The 24985-nt window shown below is 38.5% G+C and overlaps 1 protein-coding gene across 1 annotated transcript in view; it reads left to right on the top strand.

Annotated features, from left to right (window-relative positions):
- Positions 1-11793: 11793 nt before the first annotated feature.
- The window catches only part of SMPD3 (sphingomyelin phosphodiesterase 3), a 122344-nt gene continuing 109152 nt past the window's right edge, over positions 11794-24985 (top strand). The window contains exon 1 of the mRNA XM_087739979.1: positions 11794-12060. The gene's annotated coding sequence lies outside the window, so the exon portion shown is untranslated. The remainder of the gene's footprint in view (positions 12061-24985) is intronic.

The following is a 24985-nucleotide window of genomic DNA, read 5'->3' as shown; positions in this document are numbered from 1 at the left end:
TTTTATTTTTGGTTAACTGAAGATATTTTGGAAAGTATCACAAAATCATAAGAAACTAATTACATTGCCTTGTTGATGCAATCCATTTTTTATGTCACAGGGTGTGAAACTGCTAAAATACTAAAACTGGAAATTCAAGGAGGAGGTCACACAGAAAGAGAACTCTGAAAAATAAATTAGGGTGTTCAATATTATCTTCGTATTCTTTTAGTTAGCATTGGAGAAAGGAAGTATTTAGCACAGAAATCCAGTCTGGAACAAGTTCTTAGTCTTCAGTTAGCACCTAGCCTGAACAACATTCTGCAGCTGAGATGATCTTGCACCTATTGTACAGTTTGAGGTAGTTTTGCACCTACCACAGCTAACAGTTTCAAAAAAGGCACTCAAGTGTCTGCAGGAGACAAAAGCAAGGAACTTGGCAGTTCATCACTTGAAAAACAAATCTCTCTCTGATAGTACAAACTAAAAACGTTTCACTGGAAGAGAATACTATGGCATATCAGAAAAAAATTAACCTCTCAAATTCTGAGTCAGCAAGTCACTGAGATTTCTACCAAATTCTTATGTTCACATTCATTATACCTCCTGATTATCTTGTGGAATTATGTCCTTAGAGGAATGAAGGATTTCGATAATCAGCAAGTTTTTAAAACTAAACATCTAGTGGGAACATCTTAAATCAAAAACTTGTAGAATATACAGCTTTAAATGCTGAAATCTTTCTTCTAAAAAGAGAAAGGAAAGAATCATATAATAGAGAGTATTTGGGTGGTAGAGGACAGCTCATAGTTACTTAACAACTTAATTTTTTCATCTTCAATAAACAAACAAATCTACTAAAAAAGCCAATTAGCAAGATCACCCAAAACAAAGAAAAGTAGCCACAAATATCTTCAAATGTATTTTTTTTTCATCAAGAAAATTAGAATGAAACAGAGAAGCTGCTCAGTTCTAGACTGTGGTCTGATCTTTTGATTTGCTTCATTATGCAATGTGTTAATTATGTCTCGTGTCTCTAATATTATTTTCTCAGAGGTTTCTATTTTAGCAGATAATGAAGTCTGTTTCATGAATCTCGTTAAACTTTTTCCTAACTTTTTATTACAGCAATTTTTTCACCAGATAGGCAGCATATGGCTTCAGTATGGACTAATACTTCATGAATCCTGTTTTAATTAGCTTAATCCTTTCCCCCCTCCCTGTACTAGTTAACAATCTATGCTCAGATCAAATTTTCTTGAAATAATGTGTTATTCAAAATTAATCTGAGAATCAAAGTTAATTTTTTACTAGAACCTAATAAGGCAAACTGTTTATGGCAATTATTCAATATTAAACTAATTTGAATTACAAAGGATTCTGAAATTTCCCAACTTGGATGTCCAAATGTAGGCAGCTACATCTGTGCTTAGGTATCTAAATTAATGGTCTGGCTTTTCAAATATGCCAAGTAAAATTATTTCATTGCCTAATAAGGCTTAACTAATTAAATCTTGCACAAACTTAATATTTTTTAAGGGTTATGACAGTGGTAAATACTTGGTTTTCATTTCCCAAATAACTTGTGAAAAGAAGAATCGTATTTTAATGTTCTTGTATTAAAAAGTAACATAATAAGTGGCTTTATACTCCAACATAAATAAAACATTAAACAAAACAGTAAAACCACCCATAACATCAATGAAGTTGTCTTCTAAAAACCAAAACATCCAATTCAAATGAATAATGAAAGGCTTCAGCACAGTTTTTATGCTTACAATATTTACTTATAGATCACCTAATTTCCTCTTAGGGCTAATGTGGAAACTGGAAGCTGCTACCATACACAATCAATAATCCTCCTAGAAGCTTAGTGTGAGATAGAGGAGACATTGCCAAAAGTAGTCAGCCAGAAATTAAATTCATTTCGGTTTATTGGTTGGGGTTTTTTTTTGTTTTTTTGTCTTTAAAGGAGAAAGCAACAGAAACATTTCCCAGCATCCCTCATTTAGCTCACTGACTTATCCTTGTGAAGGATGATGTTCAAATGTAAAGCTTTGTTTGACTGGTTGGACCTTATTAACACAATTTGAACTTGGAGAAAAAGCAACAAATATTTTAGAGTTTATGATTTCTGTGACATGTTTGTCATGACACAGAGGGCAAGTTCAGCTTATCAGTCTTTACTACTATTAGGCATGTTTTGGGCCCAGAAGAAGGTCAAGTCATTTTGTCCATGGGGTAAGAAATTATCTGTTTGCATTAGAAAGCAGTATTCCAGTAAAAGATCACATCTGGTAAAAGGTACACACGTTCTTCCTAGGAACAGCAAGAACCAGAAACAAGAGAATTCAAATATACAAGACGCTGCACATTTTAACTAGTGCTGTTCTTTGACAAGGTGACAAACATCCAGCTACGTAAAACAATTTAACTGGACCTCTGAAATATTAACTATAGAGTTCAGCCAATATTTTCCAGTTTGTGTTCTTGAAGTCAAGCCTAGAGAGCTACTCTTCTAGAAGTGATCCAGCCTGACTCATTAAAAAAATACCATTTTTAGAGAAGGACCAGAATGGTCCACCATAAAAAAGTTGCATCAGGCACCCCCAAGACTGAAAGCGTCCAAAATTCTGAAATTACAACTGGAAATTTAGCTCTAGTTCCATTTTTAGGTACACTAACAAAACTGTTTTAGGCATTCAAATAAAATCAGTTTTCAGAGGTGAAAAGATGCAAAATCTGAAAATAAGTATTCAGACTGAATTTTTGGCCTTCGTTAGATATGGAGCACTGTTGATATCTGATGGAAAAAAATTACAATTTCATGATAATTACTTCCCTGTTATTCTCTGGATTAGTTCAGTTCAACGGTATTAGATATTTGCCCTTCTAAAGGCTAGCGACAGATTAAAACTTCTCCTTGGTACATTTAAAAGTTGCCTGTAAAATCTCTTTGGATCTCATGTTTACACAGTGTTTGCATAGCATGCTCACATTGTGTTTGTTCTCTGTCGTGGTTTAACCCCAGCCAGTAACTAAGCACCACACAGCCGCTTGCTCACTCCCCCTTAATGGGATGGGGGAGAGAATCGGAAGAGTAAAAGTGAGAAAACTCACGGGTTGAGATAAAGACAGTTTAATGAGTAAAGCAAAAGCCACACATGCAAGCAAAGCAAAGCAAGGAATTCATTCACTCCTTCCCATCGGCAGGCAGGTGTTCAGCCATCCTCAGGAAAGCAGGGCTCCATCATGCGTAATGGTTACTTGGGAAGACAAACGCCATCACTCCAAATGTCCCCCCTTTCCTCCTTCTTCTCCCAGCTTATATACTGAGCATGACATCACATGGTATGAAATAGCCCTTTGGCCAGTCTGGGTCAGCCCCCCCTGGCTGTGCTCCCTCCCAGCTTCTTGTGCACCTGGCAGAGCACGAGAAGCTGAAAAGTCCTTGACTAGAGTAAACTCTGCTCAGCAAGAACCAAAACATCAGTGTGTTATCAACATTATTCTCATCCTAAATCTAAAACACAGCACTCTACCAGCTACTAAGAAGAAAACTAACTCTATCCCAGCTGAAACCAGGACATTCTCTGACAGGCAAATCTCTTGTGATACAATCATTGTTAAGGTTTTATTCAGGAACCATTTTTTGCCCTTGAAGTATTTCTCTATTCATGGCCATTTTGCCTAATTTATTCTAAGTTGTTTAAATAATGTTTTTTCCTCCTCTGTGTGCCAAATCATAACTTAGGTCTATCCAGCACGGACAGCACTGTATATCAAATGCAGAACTGTTCGTCTTTATCTCCCTGTCTGCCCTCCTTTTCTTTTTTTTCTCTCAAAAGCAGTACTGATGCACAAAAGTATCTCCTACATAGTTCCAAAAAACCCCCCAAAAGTAAAGTGCTACAGAGACTTTGGGAAGACGTGAAGTAAAGTAGTCATCATCTCAGTTTACAGGGAAGGGCCACTCATTTGGAATGGTTTCAGCAAGAAGTCACAAACTAAATATTTTTCATTTCTCTGAGCAAAAGTCAAACATCTTTTGGAGTCCAAATGTCTTTCATACTGTTCTCAGATATTGACACTATTGAAAACCCTTTATAAAAGTGGTTATTCATCCAGTATAACTGAAAAGCTTCCCATCTAGTCACTCATGTTACAGGACACGAATTATATTGGACATTTTAAACATTTTATCTCTATGATGTCATCTTAAGTAAAACATCAGAGCAGACTTTAGAAAATCATGAGAAATTTTTAATTAAATAATGCCTTGTCACTAACTTCTTGAAAGTGAGTAACCTTTCATGAAGGTTTTTAATGGAGATTTTGCTAAGCCACTTAAGAAAATCATCTCAGAATGAACACTCACTATTTCTGTGGCAACCCATCATTTACGTGATTACCCAGAAGAGTATTTTAAACATCTCACAGACAGAAGCTGGTAATGTATTCCAAAACAAGGAGCTTTTTACTGACGGCTGGCAGTGAAGTGTGTTCCTTGATACCTATTTTAACATCTATAAAAATAAACGTTTCTGAAATATTGAAAGTAACAATCTAACTCACAAATCCATCATGTTCAGGAATTCAGAACAATTTCTCAGCAGGTTTAAAAAGCCACAGAGCTCCTACCTTACATTAAAATAACTGACCTGTTAATACACTTCATTCATTCAAAAAAACCCCACATCTACCTGAATTTTCCACTTTCTCTACAGCCACTTACATTTCCAAGTTATTAAAGTATACATTCTAAGTGTTGAGTGACAGATCTGTAGGCACATATAAGTTCCCCCACCACTGAGCTATCCAGAAAAATAGATATTAAGCCTGATTTGGAGAGCTTGAAAGCCAAAGGCAAGGACAAATTCTTAGAATTGCTCACAAATTATTGCTTTAATGTTATTTTCTCAAGCTTTAAACAGAAGCTGTGCACACCCCTTCTCTCCACGAGGGAAACTCAAACACTGAAAGTGAAGGGAAATAATCAGTAAAATTTGAGCCCTAAGAAGAAAGTAGGCTAATCCTCAAAACTTGGCAATACTTGCAAGGGGAGAGAACTGCCAAAAATCAAGTTAGGAGATTGCACATACTACTTGATACTAATTTCAATTCTGATTAAATGGCAAGCCCAAAAATCAAGAAGGAACAAGCATTTCAAAAAATCAACATAAACCAGTAATCACTCAAAAGTACAAAGGACTGATCAGAAAAATCCTTAATTTTAATAACTGAGCTGTAAGTGTTTCATGCACTGGGCATGTGCTGATTCTAGTTTGTTTTGTTTTGTTCTTTTAAAAAAAGTGGAATGGCTTCCTTTACTGGGGACCTTTATATATTATATAAATCCAGTAATGAAGGAATCATCTGCATTCCCAAGGATGGACAGTGAACAAGAAGGAATACAGATGAGTGTACAGCTCTGAAAAGGAGAATAAAAAATCAGAGCCATTTTTATTTATGCAGTGAAACCAGGTTTGTAGTATCTATTACACTTCATTAAAACTGTTCACAGGACAAGAGCATGAGATGCCCTGCTGTTTCTGATTATCAGGACAAGGTTAATAGCTATCTTTGCCTTCTGTTGCTCACTTGGATGCTACAATTATCCTTGCCAATAGGACCTGAAAGAGGATACCCATTCTTTCAGAAATCTGAAGCATAGTCTACTAGTCTGGATAAGTACACTGCTTAAAAATTGACAGGTCCAACAATACTTGTTCAATTTGCTGAGCAACAAAAAGATCTGAAGCTGAAAATAAACATTTGACTCTTGCTTTGCTGTCTTTTGTACACTCTACCAAGGAACAAAATAATGGATTGTGTGCCCTGAACCTAAGCTTATGTGTTTTCCTGTGGTTACTCTCCAATTTTAATCCTTCACTTTTACCTGTTTTTCCACTAAGATCTAGAAAGACCTCAAGATGTTTGTCAGTTGGCCTTTAAAATGAGATTGCTTAGGTTTCTAATGAACAAATAAGAGAAATAAAGGTTAAGAGTCAGGGGGACAGGGGAGATTTCAGACTGCTTTCCAATGCTGATGAGGTAAAAACCAACCTGCCTACAAACCCCAAAACATCTTGTTCCCTAAAGGTATCATGCAGATACTGGATAAACCACCCACCCTGGTCACCTCATAAGAGGTAACAAAACCTCTTCTGATTTTGAACTTAGTAAAATTTTTAGCACTAGGTATTTGATGATAGCTAACTAAATTAGTGAGGTATTGTTGTCTTGAATATAAACTCAGAGAGCTAAGAGAAATATTGAGAGAAAAAAGTAAAAGAAAGTTGCTTTTATGGTGCTATTTTTAACTCTCAACATTTTCTAAATACAATCTGCTCTATGCAGTTGGTTTGACTGCAATTTACATTAATGAAACATTTCAACAACATACTGCTTTTTGATAAAAAAGCTTGTAGTTAAGAGCATAAAAGTGATTAAAATGAAGTTTCTGGTGGTGGCCTGAAGAAAGCTTTGTTGGGCTGCACCCAGTAACAACACTGAGAGGTTTGGTTTTTTTTTTTCCCCTTACAGTAAAATAGAAATAACCTGTCATGGTCAAAAATGTTCTTAGGTTATAAGTAAGTATTGCATTTTTTTTCCCTGCTAAAGAAAGATAATTCTCATCCACACCAATAAAACATTCCCTCCATAAATGATGGGCAGCCTCAAGCTAACTTCATGTACCATAAATACCAAACAAGGATACTAACTGTCAAGTACTAGATGCCTTCCTGTCTTAATCTATGGTAATTTGCCTTCTGGTTGTATGGTCCAATAAGTGATTTAAAATCAATTTTATAATGCTGCGATACACTAGTGTTTTATACGCTACAGGCCTTCAGTTCTTGATGGTAAGCTGACTTTAGAAGCAATTGCTACTCTCTTGTCATGCAAATCCAAGTAATATTGAAAGCAAGGGTTTATGTGCATTATTTTGACTGTGTATTTAGGAAGCTGAATTCAATAATATTTTTATTTTTAAGGATTTGGTGTTTAATTAGCACATACCTTTTACTAAACTTAATGATAGGGCCATGCCATGTTTGCCTGCCTTTCAGAAATTGAGACTTGAAATGCCTCTCCATTTAAGAAGTTAAACTAAAGGTGCAGCAGATTAAGCAAACTTGCTTTTTGGGGACCTTGCCAGTAAAATATTTTTCTTTATCAATACAGCGCTATTAATGGAAAACCAACTCAACTTTGTTCTCTTGATCAACTTTTACTTCCTAATAGCTTCAGATACAGTTTAGTCATTATGAGACCCCTTATCCTTCCTTGCTGACAGCAGGACAGTTAGTATAATCAGTTCTTTTTTCTTTACACAAAGGACAGCTGCCTTATGATGAACAAAACATAGGTTTTTCTCTCTTATAAAAAAATATTCCTGAGTCAAGTTTTTCACTCTTCATATAGGCTCCACAGTGAGGGTGTCAGAAGCAACGGCACAAAGTTAGACTGGAAAAATTAATTTCCCACTGTGGATACTAACAAATTGAAGTATATAATTAAAACTTATTATAACTAAAAAATATATTTTCATAGCAGTGACAGAACAGAACTTGCAGGCAGTAATTCCAGTACCTACGCCACTGCCTTAGTCTTCACTATACCTTGCTTTCTCTGCTTCTTTCATTCTCTACTTTAATTCCCTTTCTTGACTGCTTTCCAACAATACAGCACAATTAGAGGTACTGCACTGTGCTCCGTTTCATTTCTGCTAACACGACAGCTGTAATCACCTTCTGTGAAGCCAACTTGATCATCTCCTTGGATTCCCCAAATCTTTGAGAATTACCAGAAAAGGCTAGACTGTCTAATTAACGCCTTTTAGCATTATTGTCTGACATTTGCCCTTTCATAACTCTGAAATCTTGCACATCCACAACTATTTCACGCTTTTTTGCTCCTGGTTTGTTAACTGATATTCTAAAATCAACTGCTTTCTCAGTTCGGCCTGTTTTTTCAGTGTATTTGATATCTACGCTTAAACAATGATAAACAAACCATTACAACTACGTGCATAGAATACTGTGCCACAGTATCTTTTACCAATAAATCATTTAACTTCAAATGGCAAAATCATGAGAGAGTTACGCAGGACATCCCAAATAAGTTTTCAGTACACTCTATGTGAACTGGAAGGTCTAAAAATAATTTCATAAACATATTTAGATAGTGACTACTTAAGGGCAGATCAAGGTTTTCTCCAAGAAGGATTTTTTAAAACGTTTGTTGCATTTTTGAGTTAATAGCTTGAATTTATTCTTTTTTATATCCTTCCAATTATATGAGGCTCTTACTCTATACGGCCGTGCCATTTATTTTAGCTACACCATTTGGCACAATCTCTGCTTTTCTATGCTGTTACCAACTAGACAGAAATTCTTCTCCCTTTATTTAATTTGTCAGTTTATTTCATTGCAAGGCAAAGCAAGTGTTGACCCTGTATGGTTATAATTTACCAAGGGTGAGAAAATGGAGGTAGTGAGTATGAATCATGACATCTGTGGTTCTTTCACTTAATAAGAGAAAACCTTTGGAAGCGTAACTGGGCAATCCTTAGACAGAATGATCAGTGATCCTTCAGTATGTCTAATTAAACATTTACTAAGCCCATCAATAAGAATTTGGAATGTACAACAAACTGAAAAGAAGCAACACATTGAAGTATCTGTTGAAAACAACATTAGTAATCTTTTCTTGCTTTCCTTCATTAGATAGATGAGCTGCTGAGATAAATGCAGGAATTTCATTGAAATTGGGAAGAAATTTAATCTTCTATCTGGGTTTTCCTGAATCTGTTTTATGTGTGCAGGAAAATGGGAGTCACTGTCTGCAGAGTAAGCAGACTGGTTGCTGCTGACAACAGCACACCACAGCTGCTGTTAGCAGAAACCAGGATCCATGAATCCAGTTATCCAGCTGTATTTGAATAGCTGACAACTGCCTGTGTAAGATCTTAAAGAACTTTTCTTATTTGATTTGATAAAGATATTCCACTTTTACTTCTGTCTGGAACCATGTGTAACTGTAACAAACTTAACCTAGGCAGACCTAACTCCAGTTTCAAAGGTAGTTTTCAGGAATTTCTATGAGAATTTGGAAGCAAAGTGATATTTGTTCTTCCATTTTGGTGCCCACAAAGTTATAGTTCAGAACTGGGGGTACGAAAGAGAAGGAGAGTAGGAAAGATGTGAGATCGGAGGTTTGGATTAACTGAGTTATCTGCAACTTGTATAAAATTGCTTTAGTCACTAAATCCTTTAATTGAAAGATAATCTGAATTGTGTTACTGTTTGAATTAATATATTTAGATTATTCACAACTATTTGGAAAGTATTTTGGATGTGTCTCTATTTCAATTTTTTTGCTTTGCAAAGCAGAAAATAGTTACTGCTTTAGTAGGACCCTTTCAGCTAACAAAAGAACAAACTTGGCTTCATTAAGATTAATGGGGTGGGGAAACAAAGAGCAACGAGCAGGGAGTTGTAGTGGCTCTCCTCCACATTAGCACCAAAAGGATTGCTTATTTGTGGTCTTGTAATTTGGGAGTGCCCTACAGCTGCATATACTACTGAAGGTTTTCCTCAGCTATACTGTTTACCTCAGCTAGGCTCTTTGTCAGTGGAAGTTTCCTACTTTCTCAGATACAGCACACACCTCCCGGAGAGGGAGCTCAGACAGCACACCAAAGCCCCAGCTTTGAGGAAGTACATTCTATTGTTACTTGAATGTGAAGGAAATGACAAAAGGAAGAAATTGTTTTTCATGATTTGTGCTTTACTATACCAAGAACTCACCTTTAATAATCTCAAGAGTCATTATTCAAAGTGAAGGATTTGCCTTACAGTTCCATAAATATTTTCCACACCTGCAATTTGCTTCGGTCAAATAAAAGTCATAATAAAGTAAATACTTTTTAAAACTTACTTACTATACTTTGCTACAATTGTATAATGCTGAAAAGTTCAGGTAGGGAACTGAGAATACATAATTCTGATCTAAGTGAGTCTTGTGAAAACACTGGGGAAGGTACTTCAGGAAGTAATTTAGTAGTCACCATGTAGCAAAGATTAGAGTAATTATCAAACAGCTGTATGTGTTCCACAGACTTACGCTGTGATCAAGTTAGCATGCTGGTGGAATATAACGTAGTGTCAGAGCAGGCATCCATTACAGCACAAATCTGACAGTACTTTAAATCCAAGAATCACTATGCAACATGTAGTATCAGAGTCAGTCTCAACTTCTCACCTTTTTAGGATAGCTGCAGAAGTGAACTTGCTCAGTAGGGCATGGCTCTGTGATCCAGTTGCTATCAAGGAAACATTTTACATTTAAGAACTATCCAAGAAAGCGCCTGAAAGGGGATGAGAAATCATTATAATATCTACCCATTGAAAAAAAAAAGCAGTAAACCTAACTTCTTCTGCATCACTAGTTTAGAATAAACCACATAGGGATGAAGACAACACAAAGGAAGATTCTGATAGTACAGCGTAAATGAAACATACTGATTAGTTTAATTTGGTTGTCCTAGCTTTCCATCATATTGCTCGCTAGCTTGCAGTACACCTGCTAAAAACCTTCTCCTGGATGAGGGTGATGGCTGGACGTCAGGGTTTCAAAGCAGCAATAGCAGGGGCACGCATGCAGCCCTAACATACAGGCTTCCATATGCAAGCCTTCAGCACCTTTCAATACCCTGTAATTCAGGGTGAGAGATGGGCTAGTGCTCAAGCTTCTAAATGAACTTGTTAACCTTAACTCTCTTTTTCAATAACTCTTGAAAGATTCTTCTATTGTGGTAATTTCCAAAGTGTAAGTTAACTTCTAATTAAAACTACACTGAATAATGCTTTTTTATTTTGATGAGCAAGTAAATAGAAAATCTGTTTGGAAATACTGTATCAGTTCATTTGTAAGTTAACTAATATCGCACCCTGCTTCATAAAATGCTTCATAATTATCTGAAGAGCCCTGTATAAGCCTTGGTATTAGAGATGCCTTTCTGAAAGCCAGCTGCAATCAATTGGGTTACTGTATTTTTTTCCTACATTTTTTTGCAGTGCTTTGCTTTCGATTAGCAAGGCAGTGTCCTGACTCTGTTTAGCTGCTTACATATATCTTCTAGCTTTTGAATCTCCGTGGGAGGGAGGAAGGGAGCACATCTTTCAGGACTTTCTCAAAGACCATAAGTGTAATATCACTTTTTTTATCTCCCCTAAAACAACCCCTAACACCACAGAAGAACTGTAGATCCTAGACTTCTGTTAAAAAAAAAAAAAAAAGAAGAAACAAAAAAGAACACAGTCAAGTATTCTGAGAAGTCTCCACAAACAGCGCAGCTACCCACTGCCAACATACCAGTGAGGGGCGGCCTCGGCCCCGCCAAACGCCAGGCAGGAGGCGCTCGGCCGCTCTGAGTGAGCGGAAAACGGTTGGTTCGTCGGCGCGGCGCGCCCCGCCCTGAGGCGGCAGGCGCGAGCGCCTCTCTCCGCGCGCGGCCCCGCACCGGGGGAGAGGCGCAATCCGCCCCCTCACGGCGCCCGGCGGGAGGCACCGCCCAACCGGGCCCCTGACGCCCGCGCTCTCGGCGCTCCGCAAGCGACAGGACTACAACTCCCGGCTCCCCCGGCAGCAAAGCCGTCTCCTCCCGCCGCGGGGGCGACTGGGAAGTGTGGTCATTCCCGCCCTTTCTGCTCGGCCGCCGCCCGCGGGCCGGGTCCCCGCCTGCGGCGGGAGCGGGGTGGGGCGGAGCGGCCGCAGCGCCGCGCAACGAGGCGGGAGGCGGGCGGAGGCGCGGCCCTCCCGCGCCCAGGGGCGGGGAGCGCGGCGCCGGCCCCGCCTGTGGCGCTCCGTGGAGCTGTTCAGCGCCCAGGTGCTGAGTCTCCCCCCGGCTTACGGAGGCTCCGGCGGCGCTCCCTTCCCACCGCTCCCCGGCGCGGCAATGGCTCTGGCGCTCAGCCGCCTCCGCCAGGCACTCTGAGCGCCCGCCCGCCCGCCGCGCCCCAGCGTGGATGCAGCAGCTCCAGGCGCCCGTGGCTCCGCGGGGGAACGCGGCAGGTAAAGGCTCCCCTTCCCCGCCCATCCGCATTGCATCCCCGCTGCTCCGAGCTGCCGGCGGGGCCCGGCTCCAGGGGCTGTTGCCGACCCGAGAGCCGGAGGCTGATGGAGAGGCGAGCTCTGGCAGGGAGCGAGCACCGCGAGGTGGACCACGGGGAACAAAGCGGTGCAGTGCATATGCTTTCTAAGGAGTTTCGTTATTTTAATTTCCAAGGGGTGGGGAAGGGAACAGACAGATGGCTGGTTAACTGCAAGTATCTGTGCTTAGTTATATGTCCAAAAAACCCCCACCTAAATACATTAATTTGCTCTTGGATTCATGTTTCTATTCTCACAGTTCAGCAGTGGAAAAGATAAAGGCAGTGTTTGTTGTACAGGTAAGGTAGTGCTATAGTCAAGACTGCAAAATGGTTTCCTTGAGTACCCTCCTTGGCTGTAGTGCTTGTATAGATTTTTGCACAGCAATAATTTCTTACTTATTTCTGTGTGGATTACTAGCCCCACCAAAGAGCTAGGACAAGCAGCAGAAGGTTAGAGACAGACTAGCAAAGACAGCGTTTCTGTGAATAGGTGTCAGAAAAGGGAGGAAAAAAATTCCACTGTATTTAAGGCCAAATGACAAGTTACATCCTACATGAAGTCATTTACAGCCAAGCATTATGCTGCTATGCCTGATGCTTCAGGCTTCCTCTTAGTGCTGGGTGATGAATAGGGAATTGAGCAAGCATATTAAACATGCATAATCAAGCAGCAAGTGTTCTTAACTGCTTGTATGTGTAGTAGCTTCTGTTGTCAAAGGATTGGCGAGTATTCCTTAGCTATCAAAAGACTGTATGTTTTACCCTAGATAGAGTAGACTGCAGCTGTACTTTTTTTTTTTTTTTTTTTTGTATTGGTAATACAGGTTGACTTACAAGGGAAAGGGGAGGCTGGCAAAAGGGAAACTCATCACTTTTCTCGGGTGTAGATAGTGAGAAAAGTTTAACCTAGGAGACTGCATGCAGCCAGACCAGGAACTTGCACAGTTTCTATGCTGATTTTGACAAGAAACTGAAGAATCAATTACTTCCTTTAGAAAACCAAATGCAGTCTAATTAGCATACTCTTAACACTTCTGCCCTGTATCAAGAAAGAATTTCTTTGTCTATAAGACATCCCCCGCTCCCCACATTCCTATATCATGTATTAAATCAGAAAAATAGACAGAAAGGCAATTGCTGGGATCAGTAAGGCAGGTGTTTAAAAGAAAGTTGATGGGATCAGTTCCCATGTTATCAAAGATTCTCCAGTCTAGATAGAAACTTAGTACTTCTCATATTTCATTGACTTGACTTTTTTTTGTACTAATGATTTTAAGGTTCATATATGTAATTCATTTCCAGGACAGCATGCATTCAATTTGTCTTATATAGACGGCAGTTTAACAGTTTTTGTGCTTTACTGTAATAAAAAAGTTGAACAGATTGGGTACCATCTCACAGTCATCACACATCCAAAAACTCTCCTTCCAATGGGCACCTTGGTCATGCAGGGGCACAACATCAGGCCCTTAAAAGTAGCCTTTTCGCAACTGAGTTAACAGTTACAATAGCACATTACTGTAAAATTAAAGATCAGTTTGTGCATATGACTGTATGCAAGGCAAGCTTCCCCTCCGCCAGCAGAATTAAAAGATTTCCTGACACAGCTCCTCCCTACCTCTGCCTTTTAGTCTCAGCACCATAGAAGCCTCAGAGCATGTGATTGGCTATGTGTGATTTAAGCTATGCTATTGAATTTTTTCCAGGGGGAACAATTACTATAGAGTGACAAGTCAACCATTTTGATCTTAACAGATCTAGCTCTGTTTAGTGATGGTAACCACAGCATACACTGCCTAACCCAGTCTGAATATCTCACTGTGGCAGTTTGCTTCTAATTTAAAAAGACACTGTTAAACCTTAAAATACGTTCTCATTTTTGGGTAGGAATGAAAGAGGCTTAATACCAGAAGGGCACTGTAGACATTTCAGTTGTGTATCTTCAGTTGCTGCTGCCTGCAACAGCCCTTGAGAAGCCACTAAAATATGAGAAGAGCTAAGCAGCATGCTCTGACCACACCCCTACATTGCCATAATTCATAAACTGAGACTCTGTGCTTGCTGCCACATTCATATTTTTACCTGGTCAGTTAGGACAAAGACAAGGCTGCTTTGTGCTAATGAAGCTAGTGCAGCATGCTTTTAATAGAGCCAATGATCTGGTCTTCCCAAAATATTTTAAAAAGGACGCTTCTGTTACCCTGACATTGTTTACGCTAAAGGCTATTGCAAATAGAACGTTTATGCTAATTACTTACATGTCAGATTGGGCAATAAGCAATCAATATTCTTCTGATGTAGGATCCAATGCAACTTTCCCTGTCCAGTTATCATGCATTCAGCACAGTACAGTAAATCTCAAGTTGCAATCTCTTCATGGAAATGTTTATTTTAACTTCTATAGTAGACTGCTGAAGTCATGGAAATGTTTTCATTACACTTAAGTAAAAGTCTATTTTTCGAAAAGACTTACACAAAAAACTGACCTGGAAATATTTTTAACATTAGAGCCACTGTGATGATCATACTATACAGCAACGCAGTAAAGGTCTGTTTGTTTTGGTTTTTTTTTTTTTAAGATTAAAAAAATCCTTATAAGAACAACCTGTACAAAAATGCTATAGTTAAAAATCAACATGTGCTATTGAAAAGCAGAGACTAGGTTTTTTTTTTTACTGCTATCTGTATGAGGGACAGTGACAAGACACATACCTTTATGAAGGAGAACCAAAGTACCCTGTATTACCAAAAAATCTTTTAATATGCTGTTCTGTTCCCTGGATTGTGGCTGAGATAGCCTATGGATTTTCTACAACTCTAAAAAGAGAAAAAATAATTTTATGTATTGTATAGCGTCCATTTTCTGTTTGAATTCTAGCAATGCTTGGCATTAAATATAACTAGATTTTACTTATCCCCATAAACATCTTTAAATTGTTAGTATGACACTAAGTCTACCCTTCCAAGAAGATATTTAAATGCACAATGCAATAAGCAGTTACTGAACTACTTCCTCTTACAAGGGAGGGCCTGTTAACTTAAAAGGAGTAATCCCAGTGACTTGCTTCAAGTAGCAAGTAATATTCTCAGTAATTTTTGAAGGTATAGCTCCTAACTTGCGAATATTTAACTATCGATTTTAAGCATTTGTAGTAAGTTCACAATACTCAGGAGTAAACAGAAGAAAATTGTAGCCGCTCTGCAAGCATGATTGCTATAATCATGCACTTCTATGTATCGCAGGTCAAACTCATTGTAAATTCTGGGAAAATGTTAGACTATGGTTAAATTGTGCCATTGTTGTAAAAAGGAACAGTCCATAATTTGAGCTGCCAATACAACGCTGACAAAGATTTGTGCAGAAATATTCATTTCCATTTTATTTTGTCTTGAACAACTAGCTTCTGAGAAATGTGTAGTTTGGGGACATGTATGTAGAATTGCAATGAATACAAGATTTTCCTTCTTGGCTAAGTTCTACTCAACTTTGTTTCTAGTGTTTGGGATGGGGGCAAGAAGAGAAAGAAGATGGGATTGAGGGCAAGCCCTGCACATAAGGTTGTATTTATCCAATGGGAAGTCACCAGATTTTGGTGATTCCTGACTTAGTCATGCAAATATTGCCATTTGATGGCTACACTGTCAGGGTCACTCAGCTTTTACTCTAAAAGCAGGCAGAATGCTGCCATACCTTAATGAAGTGACCAGCAAATATCCTCTTAAATCAAAGCAGGAGCAAGCAACTTCTTGATTATAGAAAAATCTCAGTGAAGGCAAGGGAGACTGAGAAATCTCTGTCTTGAATCTTGTGCTACAAGCCTGAGGTTTAACAAGTATATTTAAAGAACAGAAAGAAAGCACTCTGTGTGTGAGCTGACCCCAGTCTCCTCAATGGGAGTGGATGCCTGGGCAGCATGCCTGATGTTCTGTCTGTGTGATGATTATTCCCTCTGGCTGCTGGCCTACTAGGCTTCAGGTTAAATGCTACTTTGTAGTTTGTATTCTTCACTCACCTGCTATTCTACAGATAGCATAGATGATGCACCGGGACTACCACCTGTTTGTGAGAACTGCACAAAATAGCTTATTCTGTCATTCTTCAGGTTTCTTTTTTGCTTTTTTTGAGACTTGTCTGAAGCTGCTATCAAAAAGTTACAGGTTTTTTTTTTTAAACCTCGTTACTTGTCCTCAAAAAATGCAATGTGACAAAACTTGCAAATACAGCCATCTTAGGTATTCCATATGAAACACACATAACTAAATTCTTTAAAATTTCTGAAACAGCCAGAATTTCCATTAGCTTCAGTTTAACATGGTTATACAGTCATCTTTAGATTGGGACCCACGATGTCTCAGACATGATAAAAGAAGTCATCTATGCACAACCAATATTCCACTCATAAGTTTAGCCTCTGCCTGTCCACTTAAGCTTTATGCCTGCAGATAGGGACTATTCTTGCTTACATTTGCAGGTAGAGAGAAGCTCTGGTGACATGGTATGGTATCCTTGCTTTGGAAGTGCATTAAAGTTTCAGCATCGTAAATATAGAGTGGATAAACATTAAATTGGCATCCTAAAAATATGGGAAACAATTCTTCGAGGTGCCCTTTGTTAACATTCCCACAACATCTGTTGAAACTTGCACTTTGGAAACTAGCATGTGACCTATGACACAGCTCAACTACAGAATTAGAAAAAGATTTAACAACTCTGTTCAGTTTTGAGACATTCAAAATGCACATTCTTCAGATAACCAAGAGGATGTTTACTCCAGAAATACGTTACCAGAGAATGGGTTACAATTAGACAACATAAGCTGAGAAGTTCTGATTTAAATATGAAGTACATCAAGGCTTAGACTTTTATCACCGTCTCATGGGAAAAATGCCACCAGATGCACTATGAGTTCAGTGCAAACTGCAGAGACTGTCCTAGGCACTGTTCTGGGTAGCTGAATTCTGTCTTAAAGAATACACTTAAGGAAAAAGTTTAACATGTGCCTACTGTACAATCACACCACCCCCCCATTCCCTTGCTTGCTAAAAGGCATCAACTTGAATAGGATTCTATTACTGTTACATAATTTCAAACTTTAATGACATACAGCTCCTTAAATCTGAAAGCTGAGATAATAAATGTAAGACAACTATTTTCTCTGTGGTACTTAAGACTTCTGTCAACTACTGTAACTCAAGCACAATCTATTTCAGTATTAACAATAGCAAAAATAACCTCTAAAGTGACAAGCCATATCTGCCACTCAAAAATACACAAGTTTTTAATACATTTCAAAGACTGACTCAAGGATAAGAGAGAGAATCACAGGATTCCATCTGTCCCTCTTGACTATTTCTAAACAAGTTAACATTTGATTAACAGTTTTGCTTCAACACAGGTTTGGGGTTTTTTTTTGTTCTTTCCCACCTATATTGTGCTTCAAGTACAGTAGAAGCTACTAATTTTTAAGCAGGATGTCCTGCTTTAATCTCCTCTCTGCCAGAAGAGGAGTTAAATAGTCACTTTACTCCCTCTTCACTTACTCAAACATTGACAAAGCCATGTTGGAAAAAGGGGTAAAAATCCATAGACTCTTTTAGGGTAACTGCAAAGAGGCTAGCAGAAAGATTCATGATCCCTCATCTCAGGAAGTTGTGCAACTTTGTTTTCTTTCTTTACTAAGCAGTTACTGGATGGAGAAAAGGCAGAGTTTAACCCTGCCTGGGAAGAGATAATATTATTTCAAAAAAATTAGCAGCTACCAGTTGAGGGGCTGTAGCTTCCTATATAGGCTACGCCACCCTTCCCATATTGCTAAGCAGAATTGTTTGTCACTGATATTGAAAACAATGAGAAATTGTGTCTCAGTGAGAAATGAAGTGAAGATACATTAAAATAGTGAGTGTGCCTGAAACACTTCAAATATCATAGACTGGGGGGGGGGGGGGGGGAAGTTCCTGACTCCTCAGCACAGTTACTTCTGTGAGATCAGTACTGCCACACAGATGAGGGATCAGGGTTTCATAGCTTTTTCTATAGAAGTGCTCCATCCAGCTCAAAGCTGAACTTCACTGATGACCCTTACCAGCAGAAGGAAAGACAGGTAGAATCTAGAAAACACAACATCGACAGGAGTCTCTTATCCAAGCTGAAGAACTGGCAGAGACCAATGAAGAAAGATAAGAATCTTGTTAATTTTATTATTTCTGTGTGGGCTGGGATATGTCAGTAAATCTATTCAGAGGATAGAGAGACGTTTGTGTTCTCTTGTCCCCATGAGTGAGAGGAAAGAAGGATAAAATCCATGTTGGATTCTGTTAGTGCCTCTTTGAGAGAGAAAGAGAGGGAGCGAGACCCTGACAATTAGTGCCCATAATTAATTCCTGAGCATAAGGATGCATATTTGCTGACACACGCTGGAGATGAGGATTCTTGCTAGTCATAGAGGATGCACATACCATCACTTTTTCATGACGAAACTTAAAGCTCCATAGAGCTTTAACTTTAAGCTGCATGCATCCTTCAAACATGGCAAGACAATGCAAAAGCAAAGATGACTGTATAGTCTAAAAACAGCTCTTCATTGTTTCTAGTCCTGGGGAAACTTTTCTTACTCCCACACCAAAGGTGGAAAAATTACTGAAAAAAGGCTGTCCCGATAAGGTGCAATTATGTAGATTACTCTAGTTGCTGCCAGGATATCGGCTATATGATAAGCATTCCTTTGAAAGAACAACGTACAATGGAAATGAAGCATGAGAAGCTGGCTACCACGGACTGGCAGACCTGATTCCAATTGTATACTGCTGTAAATGGATGGCCATATCTTGGGCATAAAATGGTTTTTATTCACTGAGAGAATGCCTTGAATTTGTCATTTCAGCTTCCTTGTTAAACTATTAATTTTCAAATAACATGAGTGACAGAAATAGATCATTGCAACTTTTTAAAAGCCAGCCTTCTGATCACTTCTCAGAACCTCCAGCTTTAGCCCAATATTCTCCTCTTTATGTCTTCCAAAGCAAAATAGTAATGTATCCAAGGTACATAAGGTGAAAAGGTACAGGCACAGTGAAATCTTTATTGAACATAGAAACCTTTACTGAAAGTTTCTCTGACACACAGTACACAGGCTGCTGATGCACACACCTAATTACATTAGTCTGCATTTTGGTCCTGCAAGAAAAGGTTATGGAACACAAGAGCCAATCTATAGGTGCAGAACACTACCTTACCAGATCACTAGGTCAGCATGAAATCAGTATTCTTTCATATGTTCACTGTTTCGACTTCCCAAGACAGGCTGCACAAGTAACTTACAACAAATATGAAGAGTTCATCTCTGCCAACTGATATGATGCTTGATTTCATTATTTCACAATGGTAAGGGCCTTTGAGTTCAGCTTATACATTAACCTCGCAGATTTTGCACACTAAACTTTCTCAGAAAGAAAAAGCTAAACCCAGTCCTAAAAGAAACAAACAATCAAAAAAAAACCCCACGTAGGCTTCCATTCAGGTCAATCGTTCTCCTCAGGTCTTAATGATTTTGACTATTATTTTTCCCACTATTTTCTCTCACACAAACAAGTTTCAAGCATCACACCAAACAGGGGAAAAAGGATTTTTAATTTGTTTAGTTACTGTAAACAACTACTTCCATTACACCCATTCACTCCTTCACCTGGTGTTCTGCCAGCAGCTACCTACAATTCTTAGAAAGCATAACATATCCACAAAGAAAGCTTTCCTCTCTGCAATCTCAGTTTCTAATATATGTATTTCTTTCCTATAGAAGCTAGGAAAATCCTGACAGATGGAAGAACCAGTAAACAGCTTCAGCCCTGGAAAGGCTGCATATTAACTCTATGTCAAGCAGAGATTACAGCTCTAATTTCATAATCTGCCTCTGAAGAGCTACTTCCGACAACGCCGCAGGGCCCAGCTCCAGATATCTCCATTCAGAACTTACCTATATGCAGTCTTTATGTCTGTGCCATAACACAAGTTATATCATATCACATCGCTCATTTTTACAGAATATGGAAAGTTACTTACTCTAAGTTCTTACTGAACCCATTACAAGTAAATGGAACAGCCTGCCTTGTTTCAGAAAGTATGAAAAAAATTAAGAAGCTCTACTCAGTGATGTTTCTGTTACTTTAGGATGTTGCAGATGAGCATGTCTTGGCAACTGGAAGTGTGACTTATTCTGATAGTTTTAATAAAATGTAAATCTGTTTAATTAGAATGCAATGTAAAAAACTACAATGAAGCTAAAGCCTCTGTATTTTCCATGACGGAAAGATTTTATTAACCTCATGCAAAAGTTAAGTTTTTATTCACTTCACACTTCCTTAACTATATTGGTTCAAATTTTGACTGGTTTGTTAGCAGGAATTCTCTTTGGTAACTGAATTGTCTAAAGCATGAAATTTTGAAATCTTGTGAGGCCTAATGATTTTTTTTTTTTGCAGAGGGAATTAATTGAGAGATTCCTTTTAGTTGATAGGATGCTAAGTAGCAGCTAGCTCCTTCTAGCCTCGCATGTAAGTGGATTTTGTCTGCTCTTAAAATACCCTTCCAATCACATTCTGGTGAATAGCTTTATTCTTCTGTAGTGAGTTTACTTGTTATTTCCAGCACAGTAAATTAACATAGGCAGTGTGTTCACCTAACAATGATGACATTCCTTTATATTAATGGGATAATGCTTAGTTTGAACCCAGGCTACAAAGTACATCCTAGTAACAAGGAGGGAAGATAAGTTGTAGCTCACCAGCTTCTGTCTGCAGCTTTCTTGGGTTTGACTGCTTGCTCTTTTTAGCATAAGATATCTACAGCTTCACTTAATGAGAGGAAAAGTTTATTAGTTACCAGGTCACAGTTCTGGACATTCTCAAATTGATCTGGCTCTCATGGTCATACTTAATTGTAAGGCTTATCATGACCACACTTGAGAACCTCACTTAATAGGGTTTTGCAGACAACTTCTGCAGCTTCAAATACTAGCACTATGGCCACCTTCCTACTGGGGCCTGGAAGTTGACTTGCCTGAGAAAAAGACAGAAGAGAAATTAATTTACACTCTCACTCTCTTCCATGCTGCTGTCTTCCTTGACTGTTTTTACTTCCTGTGCACAAAGGCTGCACAAAAAAGGCCTGGGCAATGCCAGAAAGACACTGTGTAACTTTTAGTAAGACTACCAGCTTTTCTGTACCACTGGAATTATTACACTAGTATAAATTCTATTACCAATACAGTAATACAGCTTTAACTTCCTAGCCTGTAACAGACCAATCTATTATGAACACACCTTTACCAGCATAAGAGCATCACAATGGGAGAAGACCTGTTTCAGCGGCAATGGTTTAGTTTGGAAACAGACCTTACTCACATAGACAGTCCTTCACTAGAGGTATTAAATGACAGGTCTAAATTTATCCTGGAGGTCATAAGTACAGTGGGGAAATAAAATCTAACTTACTAATTATTAGTTACTGCTGTAAACACACTCGGTTTTCTTTATCATTAAGAAACAACACATATGAAAGACCCTTAGAAGATGACAAACAGTAACATCTAACATGCAGATCAGTGTCCCAGGAGTTTTAATCTCCTGGGGCCTTCTTCATGAGGACAGCTGCCAGCTACAGATGCTTGGCTGACTAATTGGCACTAGCAATAAACAATATTTGAATTTGTCCAGGAAAGGAGCACAGGGTCTGAGAAAGGCTCATCAACATACATATAAAAAAATCTGGTATGTCTCTATCTTTATTGAAATCATTATCTGTGTGATTCATTTCTACCCCTGAAAATTGCACTAACACCAAGTAGTGGTTTATAATGCTCTAGACACTATCAAAATGAACCTTAGCTATTGGCAGATTATAAAGCCAGTATAGTGTACAAAAATAAAACTAACTGCTACTATAATAAGGGATACTATACACTCAGGGCTTCATAAAGCAGTTTTGCATCCAGGCCTGACTGGCTTACAAGCAAATATAACTTTTCATCAAAAAGATTGCTAGATTGTTTAGCAATATGCCAGTCCCCTGAGCTACAAGACAATCTATCCTATCTGTAACACTGATACTGCTACAAAGAAGTTGTTCTCTAACTTCTTCACAAAAACTATCAATTTTATATTTCTCAGGAGCTGTTACCTGACTTATGCAATATCTGAAAGTATTTAGATGCCTCTTTCAGAGATTTTAACAATAGAGTTACTGGGAAACAACTAATTTCAGGAAAAGAAATGAAGTGATAGACAAACAAGTTGTGAAAGAACCTGAAAAAAGGAGGACACTGAAGAAAGCAACTGTAAGCGCCAAAGACTGAATAGAGAGGATTGAAGTATAGGGTATTGTTTTAAAAGCTTCTGAATAAAAAAATTAACAGCTGATGGTGTACTCACTAGGACTTGCATCTAGTCTGAGAAGGAGAGCTGCTAAGATAGTGAGTGAGCCAGCAAGACAGATGGCTGGTGAAGGAACTGACACTGCAAGAGCTAGAACATTCAGTAGAGAGGAAAAACAACAGCTATACCCATGAAGGAATTGCTGCCAAGCACATAAGTGAGAGGAATCATGCAATTTCAACAGTTTCTATAAAAATGTGGATGATGTGCTGAACTGCAGGCAATGTATAAGGCCCCAAGCCTGACAGTTCAGCATCAGTGCAGAAGCAAAGAGACAAGGGAATGATTAAAAGGTCAAGCATTACCTGAAAAATCAGCAGCAAATAGTTCAGAGATGTATAAATGATTTCACAAGCAAGTACAGAAAATGCTCAATAGAAATAAGCACTGACAAGATAAATCTATCACCTAGAATTCATTTGCAAAAAGCTAGCTCTTGGTATTCAATATGAAAAACAGTGTCAGAAGCTAAGAATTGTGACATGACATGACCCCCCCACCCACCCCGATTTAAAGTCTGTCTACTAAGAAGAAAATAGTTTCCACAAAGCTTGCATTTTTTATAGCTACAGATTTACTATCAGTAAGATTCCTGACATTCTTAACAGTCAACTGCAATACCTGTATCTTGAGACCCACTTAATATTTGCGAACAGGTTTCCACATGGTTTCAAATACCTTTAGTACAATCCACTTCTCTTCACACTTACAAAAAAAACCCTGGAAAATTAGGCCATATCATGTTCTTGGAAATAAAGTGACTTAACTGTACAGTGGATGGGGGTTGGAGGAAGAACATGTTTGAGAATTTAACAGTTTTGCATGCACAGGGAGGTGTCCTGAGGTCTCATGAAAACTGATCTCAAATTTTATTAGCACTTTATACCATCACAAGAAGCAATAGTTCTGACAAAAAAGAAGATGTATAATAATACCCAAAATGGGCACCTGAACAAAAAAATAGTTTCTATATTGACTACTGATTAGCCAATCTACTTTTTCTTACTACTTTTCCATCCCATTACTGCTGCCAGTCACTGAGAACAAGAAGAAAACTGCATCCTTTTGAGTTCTGTGATGGTGTTTATGTATTTAGGGTTGCATTGCTACAGAGATATATGCTTCAGTACATGCTGTTTTCATGAAACACGTACTGTATAGTATATTAAGAGTGTTAAAGCTGCACAGTTCAAGAAAAAAAAGCTCTTTGTTGAAGACAGCTCTTCCAAAATACTTTAAGCTCTGCTGAGACTTTTACCACTACTGCAGAAGAAAAATGGCTGTGGCATGGACAAGTAGAATATTAAAAATCCTGTCAAATTTCCAACAGAATAAGATTATCTTTCTGGTATTTGGAAAATCAGATTACTTTCCAAGATGCAGAAAGATTTTTAATACACAGGCCAGGCAACCTAATTAAATAAACAGTATGGAATGACTCCAAAACATTATAGATCACACATTAATGCAAAAAGCCAACATAATTATGAAGTACCCATCCCAGACTTTTGGGTACATAAAACAGATTTAAATAAACCACTAATGTAATAATAAGTATAAGAATCATCATTGGAATGACAAAAATAAGTCAGTGCAACTAACAAAAACTAATTAATATGCTTACAGTTCAGCAAAAAAAAAAAAAAGTTTTAAAAGTCATCATCAGCAAGACTACCTAAATCTACTACTAATCAAGCTACTTTAAAGAGGCAGGTAGTACAAGTCTTAGATGAAACCATTCTCTCTGAAAACTATAGAGAACTTGTATATCAATTGGAAGCCTCTTCCATTAAGTGGAAACAGGCTCACAAAGAGCTGATAGAGCTCAATGCCCCCCATCCTCCCGCCCCCCTCCCCCCCCCCGGCCCCACTATCTAATTATCTACAGCTAGAAATTAAAACACACTTTCATAGTATTTTCCTTCTTCTTCAGGCCATCGCAAGTTTCCCTTTCCTAGCTTTTTGTTGCATTCCAGTTCTGCTAGAAGGTAGCAGCAATGTGAAGCAACAGTGAGAGGGCAGGAAAGCCATTTCTGCTACAAGAAGCCAGGATGGACTGATTTAAAAAATGCCAGAAGGCCAAACAGGTAACATGAGCAGCTCTTCTACATCCCAGACAGGATTACTATCTCTCCCATGCAGCGCTCACTTAATGCAGTCAGCTCCTGCCAGGATTACACTCAATCCTCTAATTCTGTACCTTAGTCAATTCCCAGTTTAGTAACTGGTAGAAGTCGGCTAATAGTCAGCAAGCCAGCCAGGCAGTTTAGCATCAATAAAGATGGCAGGACTTATTCATCATAATCAGTTAACACATCAGTTAAGGCACCTTTTTCCTGGTTTAAAAACTGACTGTGGCATTAGAAGTTTGTTGCACAGTATTGGAAAGATAGATAAGGTAAAGCAAGACTATTCCTCAA

The sequence above is a fragment of the Nipponia nippon genome, unplaced genomic scaffold (assembly GCF_047370975.1).
Source record: "Nipponia nippon isolate SJK-2023a ecotype South Korea unplaced genomic scaffold, ASM4737097v1 scaffold_7, whole genome shotgun sequence".
NCBI classification, from domain to species: Eukaryota; Metazoa; Chordata; class Aves; order Pelecaniformes; family Threskiornithidae; genus Nipponia; species Nipponia nippon.
The sequence above is the reverse complement of the archived record's forward strand: the minus strand, read 5'-3'. Positions and strand labels throughout refer to the sequence as shown.